Here is a 14573-nt window from a genome sequence, read left to right as displayed (position 1 = left end):
GTAGCCACACTTCTCTGATCTCTTTATTTTGAGTTAGTATGTACAGTGGCCTATTTCACTAAACTAGCTTAAAGCCCCTTGCAAAATTGTGCTTCTAAACACACACTTGGAGACCCTTCACTGCTATTTCTGCTTATTTGTATGGATATTCCATTTGATGAGTTCACAAATCTTTATAGCGACTACCCCCTACAGCTTATGTTCCCAGCTTTCAACCACTGGCCATAAATGCAATATTCCGGCAACGTGTCATTTAATCTTGTGAGCTTTAAAGTCCCTAGTCAGGAACTGGAAGAGTGAAGGATCTCCCAGTGTTAGTCTGCTCCCATTACATATGTCGTTTTGATTTTAGCTTGTAAAGGATGCATCTAAATGCATACAGAATGTGCAATGAGAAGGCTGTTAATATACTATCACAACCATCTTTTCATTTCCTGGCCTCTGTGTGCTTAGATTCATACCGTCAAACGTCCCTTAGTATGTGTGTGACGTACTGTAGTGTGAGGCATTTCACTTCTTGGGGTTTTTCATTTTTGAATAAAGCAAAGGAAAATGGGAGGCCAGGAAAAACTCCATTAGTAGATTTTGAAGATCACCCATCACGGGAGTAAACAGGGTGGCAGGGCTGCCTTCAGACCCCCATGGTTGAGCATGAGTGAGTTTTCCCTAAGTCTGGGTTTACTGGGCAGCAGCGCGTGTTCACACTGGGATACTATCTTCACCATAGAAAGCGACATTTAATTTTGAATGAAAGGTGCAAAATGCCCCAAACTACAAAGATTCTAAAGAGGCAGAATCAAAGGGGGGTGGGGGAGTAGGGAGGCTTCCTTTGCACTCACCTTGTTCCCAGACTCCTGATTGTTTCGTTTTTGTTTAAAGGTAGCTTTTTTCCTTAAAAGATCTTTACTGAGTTAAATGGACCTTTATTAGCTGCGCCCTACTCCCTCACTGTGTCAGGACCCCATTCGGGCCAGGCAGTGGGAATGTGCGTTTCACTGAGCTCCCTGATCATTGGAGCTAGGCGAATGATTGCGTTTGGGATTGGGCAGAGAAGATTTGCTTCCATGTCTCCTCCCTTCCAGCCAAGTGCCTTAATTGCCAAGCTAACGGGGAGCTCACTCTGGCACAATGAAGATTTATGTATTTATACAAAATGGAACAGCTTCAACAGGAGTGACTGAGAGTAGCCCGCCCTAGAATACCCCTGAGCCCAGTGGTTAGGATGCTCACAGGAAAGCTGAGTTCAAGTCCCCTCTCCAGAGTGGGGATTCAACCCTGGTTTTCCTACATCCCAGCAAATGCCCTCACCATTGGTTAGAAGGGGAAAAGTACCCTCTCACTCTCTTTTCTGAAGCTGGCCTTGAAAAACTTTTGCCCAGTCAAAACTAATCAGATCAAATTCACAAGCAGTTTTCATGGGTGACCAGAACTAGTCTTTTCTGACAAACAATAAACGTTTTGCCCAGCCCTACTAGTAATGTCAATTTTTGTTCCTTCTTTAGCAACTGAGATGCCCACTGAGCATGGAGTGAGTTTATTTAGTTGCTGGTAACTTTAAAAACCAAAAAAACCCACCTTAATCCTCAGGTCTGTGAAATGTGCCAAATTTGAGTGCTCTTGAATCAGTCATTTTTGAGTTAATAGCGAGCGAGTTAAAAATCCTACTCCCTCCCCGCCCGCCCACTTTATTTTTGTTTTTGGCTTGCAATTACTCAAACAGCTGGAAACTTTTTCCCTCAGACATCTAAAAAGCAGATTAATTCTGGACTGAAAGCAAATATGGAAAGTTTTAGCCCAGAAGGAGAATTATCCAGAACTACAAGTGGGGTTATAACATAACTGTGGAGTGCCATGCTCCTATTGAAGACAATGTGCTGGCCGCGGCTTCTCGCCACCCCCATTGGCCCGGGACGGCGAACCGCGGCCAGGGGGGGCCGCGATTGGCCGAACCTGCCGCGTCAGCAGGTAAATAAAACTGGCCCGGCCCGCCAGGGTGCTTACCCTGGCGAGCCGCGTGCCGAACGTTGCCGACCCCTGCATTAGGGCATGATGGGGAGACCCAGCTTCAAGTCTCTGATATACCAGGGACTTGAACATGGTTTGCCCACTTCCCATCTGAGTGCCCTAACCCCCAGGCTATTGGCTGCTCTCTCACAGGGGGCTGGTTTGTTTTGAGGTTCTTTGCAGAACTATTTGAATGGTCTTGGTTTCATTCCACATTATAATGGAATGCAATGCAGAAACCTCAAACAAATTTTGCGTAACTGAATTCTTGTTTTCCAGCCAGCCCTCCACATAAGTAGCCTGCCTCTTGCAGTAAAACAAGTTCTGCCGTGTTTTCTAGAGTTTTGTCCAGGCTAATTTTGAAGTTCTCGGTGAGGTGAGACTTTCAGTGCTTCCCTTGGTAGGTTAGTCTATGGCAGGGGTAGGCAACCTATGGCACACATGCCCGAAGGTGGCACGCGAGCTGATTTTCAGTGGCACTCTCACTACCCGGGTCCTGGCCACCGGTCCAGGGGGCTCTGCATTTTAATTTAATTTTAAATTAAGTTTCTTAAACATTTTAAAAACCTTATTTACTTTACAAACAACAATAGTTTAGTTATTTATTATAGACTTAGAGAAAGAGACCTTCTAAAAACGTTAACATGTATGACTGGCACATGAAACCTTAAATTAGAGTGAATAAATGAAGACTCGGCACACCGCTTCTGAAAGGTTGCCAACCCCTGGTCTATGGTCTAGTCGATTTTAACCTTAGCCAGTTTTCTGTGATACTCATCCTTTTCTTAGGAAGAGAACTTCTAGCACTAGTTGGAGCTCATAGTGAAGGGGGTAGCCAGGGGTCAGAAGGAGGGGGAAAGTACTCTATTAAGTTCCACTGAAAGCTAAGCTTCATGCTCTCATGATCTCCGAATACTGCTCATGGGGGACTTGCAGAGCTTTACAATGGACGAAATCTTCCCCTGTGCAGAAGTTCTGTACAAGGCCTAAGCAAGGTTTAAGTAGGACCTAATTAGTAGTACATACCCATAAACCTGGTGCAGGGCTTCTATGTCTACACTGCAGCAGGAAGTGAGCCGCCCAGCGTGGGTAGAAAAACTTGTTAGCTGGTCTCAAGCAAAGCACTTAAATAGCAGTGCGGATGATGTGGCTTGAGCAGCAGCTAGGGCTCCCAAGCCCACGCGACCCCCAGATCTGAGCTCAGGTGTCTAGCGTGAGTCTGAGTCAGAGCTGCAATGTCCACAGGGCTCATTTTAGCCCGCTAGCTCAAGCCCTGCTAATGTGAGTCTGTCTACCCAGTCTGGGAAGCTCGCTCTCAGCTGCAGTGTAGACGTCCTACGCAGGAGGACTTCACCTAATACAATAGTCCCTCTACTTCCCTGCATGTTTTATTAGCAATGAAATGCGTAACAGTGTTGACTTTTAAATCATCGCTATGCTTTTTAGTCAACACCCCCTGGAGCTTAATGAGGCATGTCCCACCTTGGTTGTTTCCGGCTGGCTGCACATGATGGCATCATAGAAGATTAGGATTGGAAAAGACCTCAGGAGATCATTTAATCCAACCCCTGCTCAAAGCAGGACCAATCCCCAACTAAATCATCCCAGCCAGGACTTTGTCAAGCTGGGCCTTAAAAACCTCTAAGGAAGGAGATTCCACCACCTCCCTAGGTAACCCATTCCAGTGCTTCACCGCCCTCCTAGTGAAATAGTTTTTCCTAATATCCAACCTAGACCTCCCCCACTGCAACTTGAGACCATTACTTCTTGTTCTGTCATCGCTGAGAACAGCCGAGCTCCATCCTCTTTGGAACCCCCCTTCAGGTAGTTGAAGGCTGCTATCAAATCCCCCCTCACTCTTCTTTTCTGCAGAGTAAATAAGCCCAGTTTCCTCAGCCTCTCCTCATAAGTCATGTGCCCCAGCCCCCTAATCATTTTCGTTGCCCTCCACTGGACTCTCTCCAATTGTCCACATCCTTTCTGTAGTGGGGGGCCCAAAACTGGATGCAGTACTCCAGATGTGATCTGACCAATGCTGAATAGAGGAGAATAATCACTTCCCTCGATCTGCTGGCAATGCTCCTACTAATGCAGCCCAATATACCGTTGTCCTTCTTGGCAACAAGGACACACTTCTGACTCATATTCAGCTTCTCGTCCACTGTAATCCCCAGGTCCTTTTCTGCAGAACTGCTGCTTAGCCAGTCGGTCCCCCCATCAGTTGGCATTCCATTGAATGGTGAAGATGTTGGCTTTGTCTATGTTAGGAAGTAGCTCTTTTCTGCAGTCGGTTTAGCTGAGGCAGTGCTGTGTGCAGTTTGTCCTTATCTGCACTTACCACAGTCAGCAACAGTACTGGCGAACAGATCGCTGATAAGCACTCTTGGAAATGGTGCTATTTTCAAGTGTAAAAAAAAGCTTGTTTGCAACCGGATGAGCTGGGGGCCTGGCTTTCTTTAGAACAAAAGCTTAGATTTGGGAGCACGACATGCAATGGAAAAGTACCCTATTCCTGGCTCGGTGTGACCTGCCCCACATCCACTTCTGTAGGGGGGGCCGTGCAAGCTTCCAACCAGAATGCTCAGCTGTCCCAAACTTGACCACCTTGCCACACATCCCACTCATGAACAGAATGCTTTTGTGACCTGATCAAGGCCCAGATCCTCCAAGGGTAGGAGGTGCCTAACTCCTATTGATTTCAATACCTTTTGAAGATCAGGGCCCAATTGTCTAGCCCAGTGTTTCCCAAACTTGGGATGCCGCTTGTGTAGGGAAAGTCCCTGGCGGGCCAGGCCGGTTTGTTTACCTGCTGCGTCCGCAGGTTCGGCCGATCGCGGCTCCCACTGGCCGCGGTTCGCTGCTCCAGGTCAATGGGAGCTGCGGGAAGCGGCGGCCAATACGTCCCTCAGCCTGCGTTGCTTCCCGCAGCTCCCATTGGCCTAGAGTGGTGCAGGGCCGCCCGGGGGGCAAGTGGGGCAGTTTGCCCCAGGCCTCTCAGGGGCCCCCACAAGAATATAGTATTCTATGGTATTGCAACTTTTTTTATGGAAGGGGCCCCTGAAAATTGCTTTGCCCCAGGCCCCCTGAATCCTCTGGGCGGCCCTGGAGCGGCGAACCGTGGCCAGTGGGAGCCGCGATCGGCCGGACCTGCGGACACGACAAATAAACAAACCAGCCCGGCCCGCCAGGGGCTTTCCCTACACAAGCGGCGTCCCAAGTTTGGGAAACACTGGTCTAGAATAAGGCCCTGCTCAATTCACTTCCAGTGGGGACCTACAGGTGGATTTAAACTTCTGGTTCCTAACCTCTTCCTGCAAGCACCTGCCATGATGGATTGACAGGTAGGCAGCCCCTATTCCGACTCCTTTCACCATGCCCCGCTCCATCCATGCTCTCTTCTCCTGTGCATTTTTAACTTCTGCCTCTGTTTTCCCTCCCTGTTTGTTGCCTTGTGGTGATTGCTACCTGAAGGGCACACTGCAGGGAGTGAGGCCTTCGAGAGGCTGAGCCACTATGCTCTGTAGATGAGCTGAGCTGGGCTCTACAAGAGCAAAAAGAAGCCTTGGCAGCAGCCAAAAGGCCTCTCTGAGGTTCTGCTGACCATGGCCATGTTTTACTGTCTTGTGATGTTCTGAAGCTCTGTTTCTGAGACCGCAAATCCTTCTGAAACAGACTGATGCCTGCCCCAGGGATACGTCTGAAGGAAAGGATTAAAAGGTACAGTTTGTGATCAGCTGCCTCAAGCTCAGTCTGCTTCACCTCCATTGCTTCCCCTTCTTTCACTACAGCCCCCTCTCTTTAGTGATCTCACTCATCGCCATTCCCCCGAGGACACGGTGCATAGCAGATTCCGCTTGGCTGCTGACATTTTATGGCAAAAAGGAAAGGGTTAGTTTTGTGGGGTGTGACATGTTTTGAGGGCAAATTCTGAGAATTTTCTCTTTTCCTTTTTAAAAGGGAATGGAGGGAAAATCAGGAACTTGATCTTTGAGAGGTCACGTTGTAAATGTGCTTCCTGTTTTTAGTGATCTCCTGCTGTACGTATGAACACTAGAGGATGGTGAAACACTACTACTAATAAAAAAAAAACATAATAACAAAACCTTCATTAAAAGCTGTGACCTGACCATCTCGCTGCTACAAGTATCTTCTCCTGTAAGCCCAGCACAGCAGTAATGGCTTTAACCAGACGTACAAACACTGTTTGCCCTACTGCTTAGGTATAAGATACCCCAGGCACTGTGTCCCCAGCTGTCACTTCTAAAATATATATTTTCCAGACACTTCCAAAAGTTAAACGAGACTGTTCTGAAAGAAGGGTAGTCAAATGCATGAAACAAAGTTTCCGTTTGTGAAGCAAGGTCTGAATTGTTGTAGTGATCAAATGCAACAGCCGTCTCTTCTTTTCCTGCAGGAAGCCCATGGAGCCTATTGCTGCATTACTATGTCAGACCATAGGAGGGCAGCATTGTTCCAGGTTTCTGGAGAGTAACAGCACAGTCGCTAATCAAACGGGCTGATAGGCTGACAAATATGCCACAGGCCTAACATCTTGTCATCCCTGTGATTCAAATGAGAGGAGAAGCTGGGTTTGGTCAGTGTCAGGACTGGGGAAGGCTGAAGAGAAGAGCAGTGAGTGTTGGAAGTCTGGAGGGAGCAGCGGGCGATCGGCGGCACTTCAGCGGCTGCTCTACCACACCGCTGCATTCTTCAGTGGCAATTCGGCGACCAGTCCTTCCCTCCGAGAGGGACTGAGGGACCCGCCGCCAAATTGCTGCCGAAGACCCGGACGTGCCATCCCTTTCCATTGGCCGCCCCAAGCACCTGCTTCCTGCGCTAGTGCCTGGAGCCGGCCCTGTGCATCAACCAGGAAAACAAAGCAATGCTGGCAATATTGTGATGCAGACAAGTATTACTAGTTGCCCAACTAGATTTTTCTAACATGACTCTGTTACCTTGAATATGTGAAGAGTGCTTATTTTCCAGTGTCTGAAGAGTTTTAAAGAATTGGTTTGAACACTGGTTACCAAAGAACTGTAACAATTAGGTTCCTAGAGCAGTTAAAACCTACTCTATTTCTTTAACTCCATCATTTAAAAAATAGTAAAGAATTTATAATGCACTATTACATTATTTAAGTATTTATAATATGCTCATCACAGGGTTTTCCACAGGATCAGCAAAGAGAGCAAAATTACCAGCAAATAATGTGTATCAAACAAGTTAGCCACAGGGAAAGTGTATCTGCTGTATGATTGACAGAGAGAGGCTGTCACACAAACTCCACTTATCCCAAAAGAATGAAATCTCTCTGCTTTATCCATGTGCATAAAATATATACAAAGCCTCATTATCATTCAGGATAATGTTGACCTGCAGCTTGACAACTAGACATGGATCTAAATTGTGTGTTTGGTCCTAACAGGTGCTCCATTTTCTACTTGTATATATATGCTGATGTTGTTTGGGAGACTGAATGTCATATTCTGAATGCTCTATATTAGTAGCAATAAATTGAAGGAGCAAGCACATGTACTTCTCGCAAATCTTGGAGGGTTATCTAAGTTTTCTTTGCAACTACTTCCACCCCCCAGCTCCCAGTGGCCGCGGTTCGCCCACCACTGCTTTCTGGTGTCTCCAATAGCCTAGTGCTATTTCCAAGAGCATTAGCGTGTCCAGTATCCCATAATCTCCCTGTGTACAGAAGTGGCTATTTTTACATTTAAACAGAACCTTTCAGCCTCAGGGATACCAAAGCGCTCCATGAACTACAAACATACTTCACTACTGAAATGCAGCTACCTCTGCCGTAGTGTAGTGCATTGCACAATGACAAAAGGGAGCCAAATTTATTGTAGCCAAGAGTGCTTTAGGGCCCATACTGTTCACAAAGAACAGCTAGGACACTTGTTTTACCTGAGAGGCCTCTGCACAGTGAACGTCATGGTATCTGTCTTGAAGGATGGAAGACCATGGTCAGCCCAGTTGGGATTTGAAGCTTAGTTTCATTGACAGCTAAAAGATTTAGCATTTTGTCTAGTAGTGTGTGACTAATATTCTCACACATCAGTCTCTTCTCCTAGTTATGTGAGTGACATGGAATAAACAATGTGAATTTTGAATCGGAATCCTTCCTGTTCTGTTAGATGCCATTCCTGTCTAGCCTGGGCCACTCGGCATGTCCTCTCTGTTGTGAATTCCAGGGCTTCAGTTCCACTGGGGGCTTTGGTGATGTCATAAACCGTGAGAGTAAAGCTCACCTCTGCGGAGCACGGCAATGGACTTACCACCTTCTAATTCAAAAAAGGTGCTTGCTTTGTTTTCTTGTGTATACAGCGATCCCCCCACAATAAAACCTAGCCAAGAATGCCCTATCTCAGTGATTCTGACCCTTTCCAGACTACTGTCCCCCTTTCAGGAGTTTGATTTGTCTCATGTTCCCCAAGTTTCTCCTCACTTAAAAACTACTCGCTTACAAAGCCAGACATCAAAATACAAAAGTGTCACAGCTCACTGTTACTGAAACATTGCTGACATCCTCATTTCGTCTGTATGAAATTTTAGTTTGTACTGATTTCGCTAGTGCTTTTTATGCAGCCTGTTGTAAAACTAGGCAAATATCTAGATGAGTTGATGTACCCCCTGGAAGACCTTTGTGTACCCCCAGGGGTACACGTCCCTGGTTGAGAACCACTGCCCTATCTGACATAAGAAAGTGTGGGATAAATGTAAATCAAACTCTACTTGTTTTAATCCCTGTATTCCTGTTCTCCTGCCGTTTTATAAACGTCGTCCTTTCTACATCCGTTGTAAAGTCAAATAGATTTGACATTTTTATGAGGGTATTTTTCCTCTATGAGAAGAAGCCAGTTGACAAGATGTCAGCCCCAGCCCTGTCTTTCATTGCCTTTTAACAGTGTTAACTGCCTTTTCCTGTCAGAAGAGTCTTGTGACTCAAGAGCCTGATGGCTTTCCCTTGAATCAGGAGATTTTTTAATGCCAATTTGGAGCCTGGTTAGAGTGCTCCTATTCCTGCCACTACACATAGACAAGACTTGCCACACCTCACTTATTTTGAAGGGAGTTATCCCTCCCTTTGAGTTAATTTTAAGCCAGTGTTCTAAAGTTTCTCTCAAAGTATTTTGCCATCTGTTTTAGGGTCTGATGACACAGTTTTTACACAGGCAAAAAGCAATACCCCACCCCACCCCCACAAACCACCTGACTTCAGTGGGGTTATTTGAAGAACCACTGAACAAATGCTCAGAAATTTCATTTATTCTGACTGGCACAGTTTGGAGCGAGGCCTTTCTAACTCTCTGCTAAACTTTTTATAATGTCAAAGAAATCGAGGTTTCTGTTTCCCTTTTCAGGCCAAAACTGGTATTATGTATCCTGACCTCTTGTATGTGATGATCCTCCACTAGAAATAATGTCAAATACTGCAAAAATGTAATAAAAAGAAAGTAACTTATTTTTTTAACCATTTGGAAAGAAGTGATACCCCAGCAGATTAAAGGATTTTATCTGCATAAGCAGTGTTATTTCACTAGAGATGGCCGTCAGTACATGCTGGGTCACATTCCTTGTGTGTCAAGAGAAGAGGCTCCAGACAGAACCTCTTCTTAGGAACTGATATTGTAATAGTAAGCAATGCTTTCAGCCTATCCAGAAGGGAGTAATTTTTTCACTTGAACAAACAGCTTTCTCTTGATCGGTCTGGGATGGAAAGGTTTCTCTTTTGCAAACAAAGGGGTCTTGCACAGCATTTTGGGGGCAAAAAATAAAAAAAGGAAAAGTTCAACCTCTTTCTCGGGGGAAACCGCCAACCCACCCCTTGCTTCAAACTTGTAACGCTGCTGGGGAATCGTCTGCTTGCTTTATATGGGTCTGATCCAGTGCCCATTGAAGTCAATGGAGGGATTCCTACTGACTTCAGTGGGTGCTGGATCAGGCCCTAAATAAACCCTCCTTTCTCTGGTTCCTGTACCAGACTTGTAACCCCTTGTCTTTCACTGGCCTGCACGCTAATGTAGGAGGCATGATCTCACATATTTTTTTCCTGCCCCCTGGCTAGCTTTCCTCTCCGGATGCTTCTCACGTTCCCTCAACTACTTTCCCTTTCTTTTGATACCAGCCTGGAGTTCTCTCCTTCCTCTCATTCCTGTAATGCTTTTTTCTTTCTTCTCTCTCTTTCTCCCGTCTTTTGCCCCTGGACTTGTAAACCCAGTTGCAATAAATTAATTGCATTGCTTCCATGTGTAGGGGTAGCCCAAGAGAGAATAATTTCTTCTCTCTTTCCTTATGTTTCCACATTGGATTCCCACCTACCCGTGAATTCAAGTTTGCTTCAAAATCTCTTGTCATGACTGTAACATCCTGGTATCCCGTAGTATTTTGTTTACTAGTGTATTACCTACAGCCAGTTGTGACAGATAGGGTAGTTTTCTGCAATAACCTGGTCAAACCTTATTGAATTAAGTTTAACTTTATATATCATTGTGGGCCAGGGATTGCATGTAATTCCATGGGGGAGGAGGACCTCAGCCCTCCAGGAACTAAAAACAGTGGGGGGTGTTTAGGCAGATTCATTCAGTAACACCTCCAGAGAGAAACCACCCTCTGGAAAGGCTCACATACACTGATTCAGACAGGATTCTCTAGAAGACTAGAGAACCAACAGACAAGAAAAGGACTTTTGGATAAGCAGCCTTCTTTCTGACGCAGCAAATGGATAGGACCTTTTATCCAAAGGGAGGAACCCAGTCCTTAGGGAAGGGTTGGAAAGAGTGAGCCCCCCCAGAGCCCTTGTGAAGATTGGGGGCGGGATGGAGGTGAAGAGGATGTGATCTCTGGGAAGCTTATTAGCATTGTGTACATTCTTTTATTGTTTTAATATGGTTTCTCTGTAATGCTTTCACCTTACAAGTAAATGTTCTTGCTTATAAATGGCTGTGTGGACCCTCACTAGAACACGGGATTTGGGATCCATGCGCGGTACTGCGTTAACGCGGGGACCGCGTTAAAATGAATTGCAATTAAAGTAATTAAATTTGGGATCCATGGCTGCGACCGTGTTATATGCAAATCCGTGCTATATAGATGCGCATTCTAGCGAGGGTCCGGTGTATTCTGTTTATAGCCTCTGAGAAGGTGAAGCAGGACTGCTTAGGCTGTCCGACTTCCTAAGGAATTCGCAGTGTAGGCAAGGAACTGTGCAGTCTGGAAAAAAACCTGGCCAGGAGGGAGAGAGATGTGTGCCTCTGCTCAAGAGAAATGATTGCTGGGGAGCCAGAAGTCTGAGTGTGGGTGCCCTTGGTGGACTCGAGAAGTGGGATACAGGTGCAGTTGCCCTGAATTGTGGCACCAGTATCTCCACTTTCATCTCAAGCAGAAGACTAGTATTCTTACTCACGTAGTGAGAGACTTGACTGGTGATATACCCAGCTTCTAAAAAGAATTGTACCACAACTAACAATACACAGTTCTTAAACATCTAACTCCTATACATTCAGATAATCAGCAACTAACCTATCTATTGACTCCCAGTAATGTTATAGTGACAAAGAATACAAGTACTGTTAAAGCACATCATGTACTTTGTCTAAGACATGCCTTCACACTATTGTTTGGTATTTGTATCCTTTTTATAACAGCCCAGTTCTTTTGATAATAGGCTGTCATATGTCAGATTTTCTTTCCCCTCTCTCCTTAAGTTATGCACATTTTTTCTTCTATGGTGTTTAGGAGGAAATATTTACTAGTGTCCCCTCAGATTAACAATTTTTTATCTTAATAAGGACTAGGAAAAGGGCTAGTTGGGGGTAATTTTTTTAAATTAGTAAATGAATAAATACAATAATTTTTTATGTTTTATTCCTGCTCCTGATTGGCTTCCCTTTCACATGGTTCTTGTGTCTTTGGATTGTGAACTCTTTGGTGCAGGCACTAATCTTACTATGTGTTTGGAAAGCACCTAGCAAATTGTGGCTGGCACCATAACATACATTTAAAAAACTAGTCATGGGAAAGCCTGGCATTTAAAGATGCAAAATTGTACTGGAAATGTCAGAAACCACCCAGCGATAAGGTCAGGATCAATGGGCTGCACCAGATACAGTATGTTGCAGCAAAAGGAAATGCTGTATTAATGCCATGCCATGTCTTTACAACTACAGGGAATCTTGGGGCCACAGCAATCTCATCCAGGCTAAAAAACTTTTTTGAGTTAAATGGAGTCAGTGTAGGAAAGTGGTGCAGGCACAGAAAAGCCTGGCTAAGGCTACGTCTATACTAGGGAATTTTACCAAACAATTTATATGGGTTCATCTGTATCAGTGATAGCACCCATTGTAGATTCAATAAAGAAATGGGCCCAAGGGGTCCAGCAGGGTAAACAGTATGGTGGAAAAAATTAAGGAAGCTTGTCTACACTAGGTCATTTTTTCCCCAAACAGTAAGTCCTGACCCACCAGTGGGTTGCAGGAAGTTTCTAGAGGGGTTGCCACATCCAGGGGCAGATTTACCCATCACTGGACCCTAACCTAGGTTAACATATACTTCTCCCACGTTTGGGCCAAACCTGAGTGGCGCTGCAACCCAATGCCTGCAATAGGAAGCTGGGCCCAGCCCCAAGGGATAGAAGCTGCCACTGCAGGAGGTGTGTGGAGCAAGCTTGCTCTGAAACCCTACCTGCACTGGGGCTTCTCCTCTGAATTGAGATGGGATTACGGTTGCAGCACCTGCATGGAGGTGCATGCATGTAATGGTGGGTTGCAAAAAAAGACAAAGTGTAGTTGATGGGTCACCTTAGTAAAATGTTTAGGAACCACTGCACTAGGCATCCCCACTGGTGCTAAAGCCAGTGGAGCTGAACCAGTGGTAGTATCCCAGTGTACTATATTAAGGAAAACTCCAGTTCAGCTCTAGCCTTGTGAGTGCTAGTGCATTGTTTTACTGTTGATCTGTTTGGGCCTTTGCAAATCTACAGAGTGTGATAAATAATCAATGTCTGTTGCTACCTATGGACTAGTTTATCCAATTAAAATCAAAAGGCATTGGAGGTTCTAGGGAACCAGTTTGGAGTTATATTTGCAGTCCCTAAACACAAAGCATGGGAGGAATGCTGAATCCAAGGGTTTTTCTGATTTGTAAGATCCTAAGAATCCACAAAACTTGCATTGCCTCAGGACATAGACAATCCGATGAGCTAGTCTCCCTTGGCAGAACACCATCAGGGGGCCTGGGACCAGTAGACCCACCCTATTTTTATGACCCCTTCTCTCTCATTCCAACTCCCCCCTCATGCCCAGACTGGAATTTTTCTTTCTTCCTTTCTCATTCCCAGACCAGATTCACTCTTTCCCCATCCCCCTCCTCTCTTTCCTTCTGCCGCATGACCTTTCCCCTTTCTGCCCCTACGCTCTTCCCCCTTCCTCTATCCCCTGTTCTGTCTCACCCCCTTCCCTCTTTTCCTGGCACCCCTTCAGAACCCCTTCCCTCCTTGCCCCTCCCCCATCACCCCCTTTCCAGTCTCCCCCATCCCCTCCCTGCCGCCACCTGCCCCTCCCCCATCGCCCCCTCTGCTCTTCCCCTATCGCCCCCTCTCCCATCACCCTCTTCTTGGTCTCCCCTTCCCCTCCCTGTCACCCCCTCCCCCATAGGCCCTTCCCCCATCGCCCCCTTTCCGCCCTCCCCCTCTCTGTCACCCCCTCTGTCCCCTACCCCACAGGCCCTTCCCCCATCACCCCCTTTCCAGTCTCCCTCGTCCTCTCCCTGCCACCTTCTGCCCCTCCCCCATCGCCCCCTCTGTCCTTCACCTATAGCCCCCTCCCCCATCCCCCTCTTCTTGGTCTCCCCTTCCCCTCCCTGTCACCCCCTCTGTCCCCTACCCCACAGGCCCTTCCCCCATCGCCCCCTCTGCTCTTCCCCTATCGCCCCCTCCCCCCATCTTCTTGGTCTCCCCTTCCCTTCCCTGTCACCCCCTCTACCCCCATCGCCCCCTCTGCCCCTTCCCTGTCGCCCCTCCGCCGTGCCCCCCCGCCCGCCGCGCTCCCCTCTCCGGCAGCCGCGCGCAGAGCGCAGCCCGACCGCGAGCCAATGGGGACTGGGGGACGGCAAGCGAGCGGGGCCAAAGGCTGCGGCCCGGGCCGGGGCGCGCTGTGCGTGTGGCGGGCTGGGCAGGGGCCGCGCGCCTCCTCCCCGCGCCCCTCCCCCCGCGCCATGGCGAGCTGAGCCGGGGGACGCGCCGCGGCGGCTGCACCAGCACCACGGGCAGGGCCGGGCCGGGCCAGCGGGCGGCCGGGCAGCGCTAGCGGCGGCCGAGCCGAGCGCGTCTCCGCCGGGGAAGGGGAGGAGGGTCCCATGGCTGCCGCCCTCAGGCGGGGGCTGCGCTTCCCCGCGCCGGGGGGGCCCGGGCTGGCCGGCTAGAGCAGGCAGCGGCGGGGCCAGGCTGCGAGGAGGGCACCGCGGAGTCTGGGCTCCCCGGGAGCAGGGGGCGCCGGGACGGGGGGAGGCGGGCCGGGCTTGGCTGGCAGTTGGGCTGCAGGGAGTTTTGGGGGGGGGGGGGC

This window comes from Terrapene carolina, unplaced genomic scaffold (genome assembly GCF_002925995.2).
Source record: "Terrapene carolina triunguis isolate 2854851 unplaced genomic scaffold, T_m_triunguis-2.0 Scaffold67, whole genome shotgun sequence".
Lineage (NCBI taxonomy): Eukaryota > Metazoa > Chordata > Testudines > Emydidae > Terrapene > Terrapene triunguis.
Note: the sequence above shows the minus strand (reverse complement) of the source record.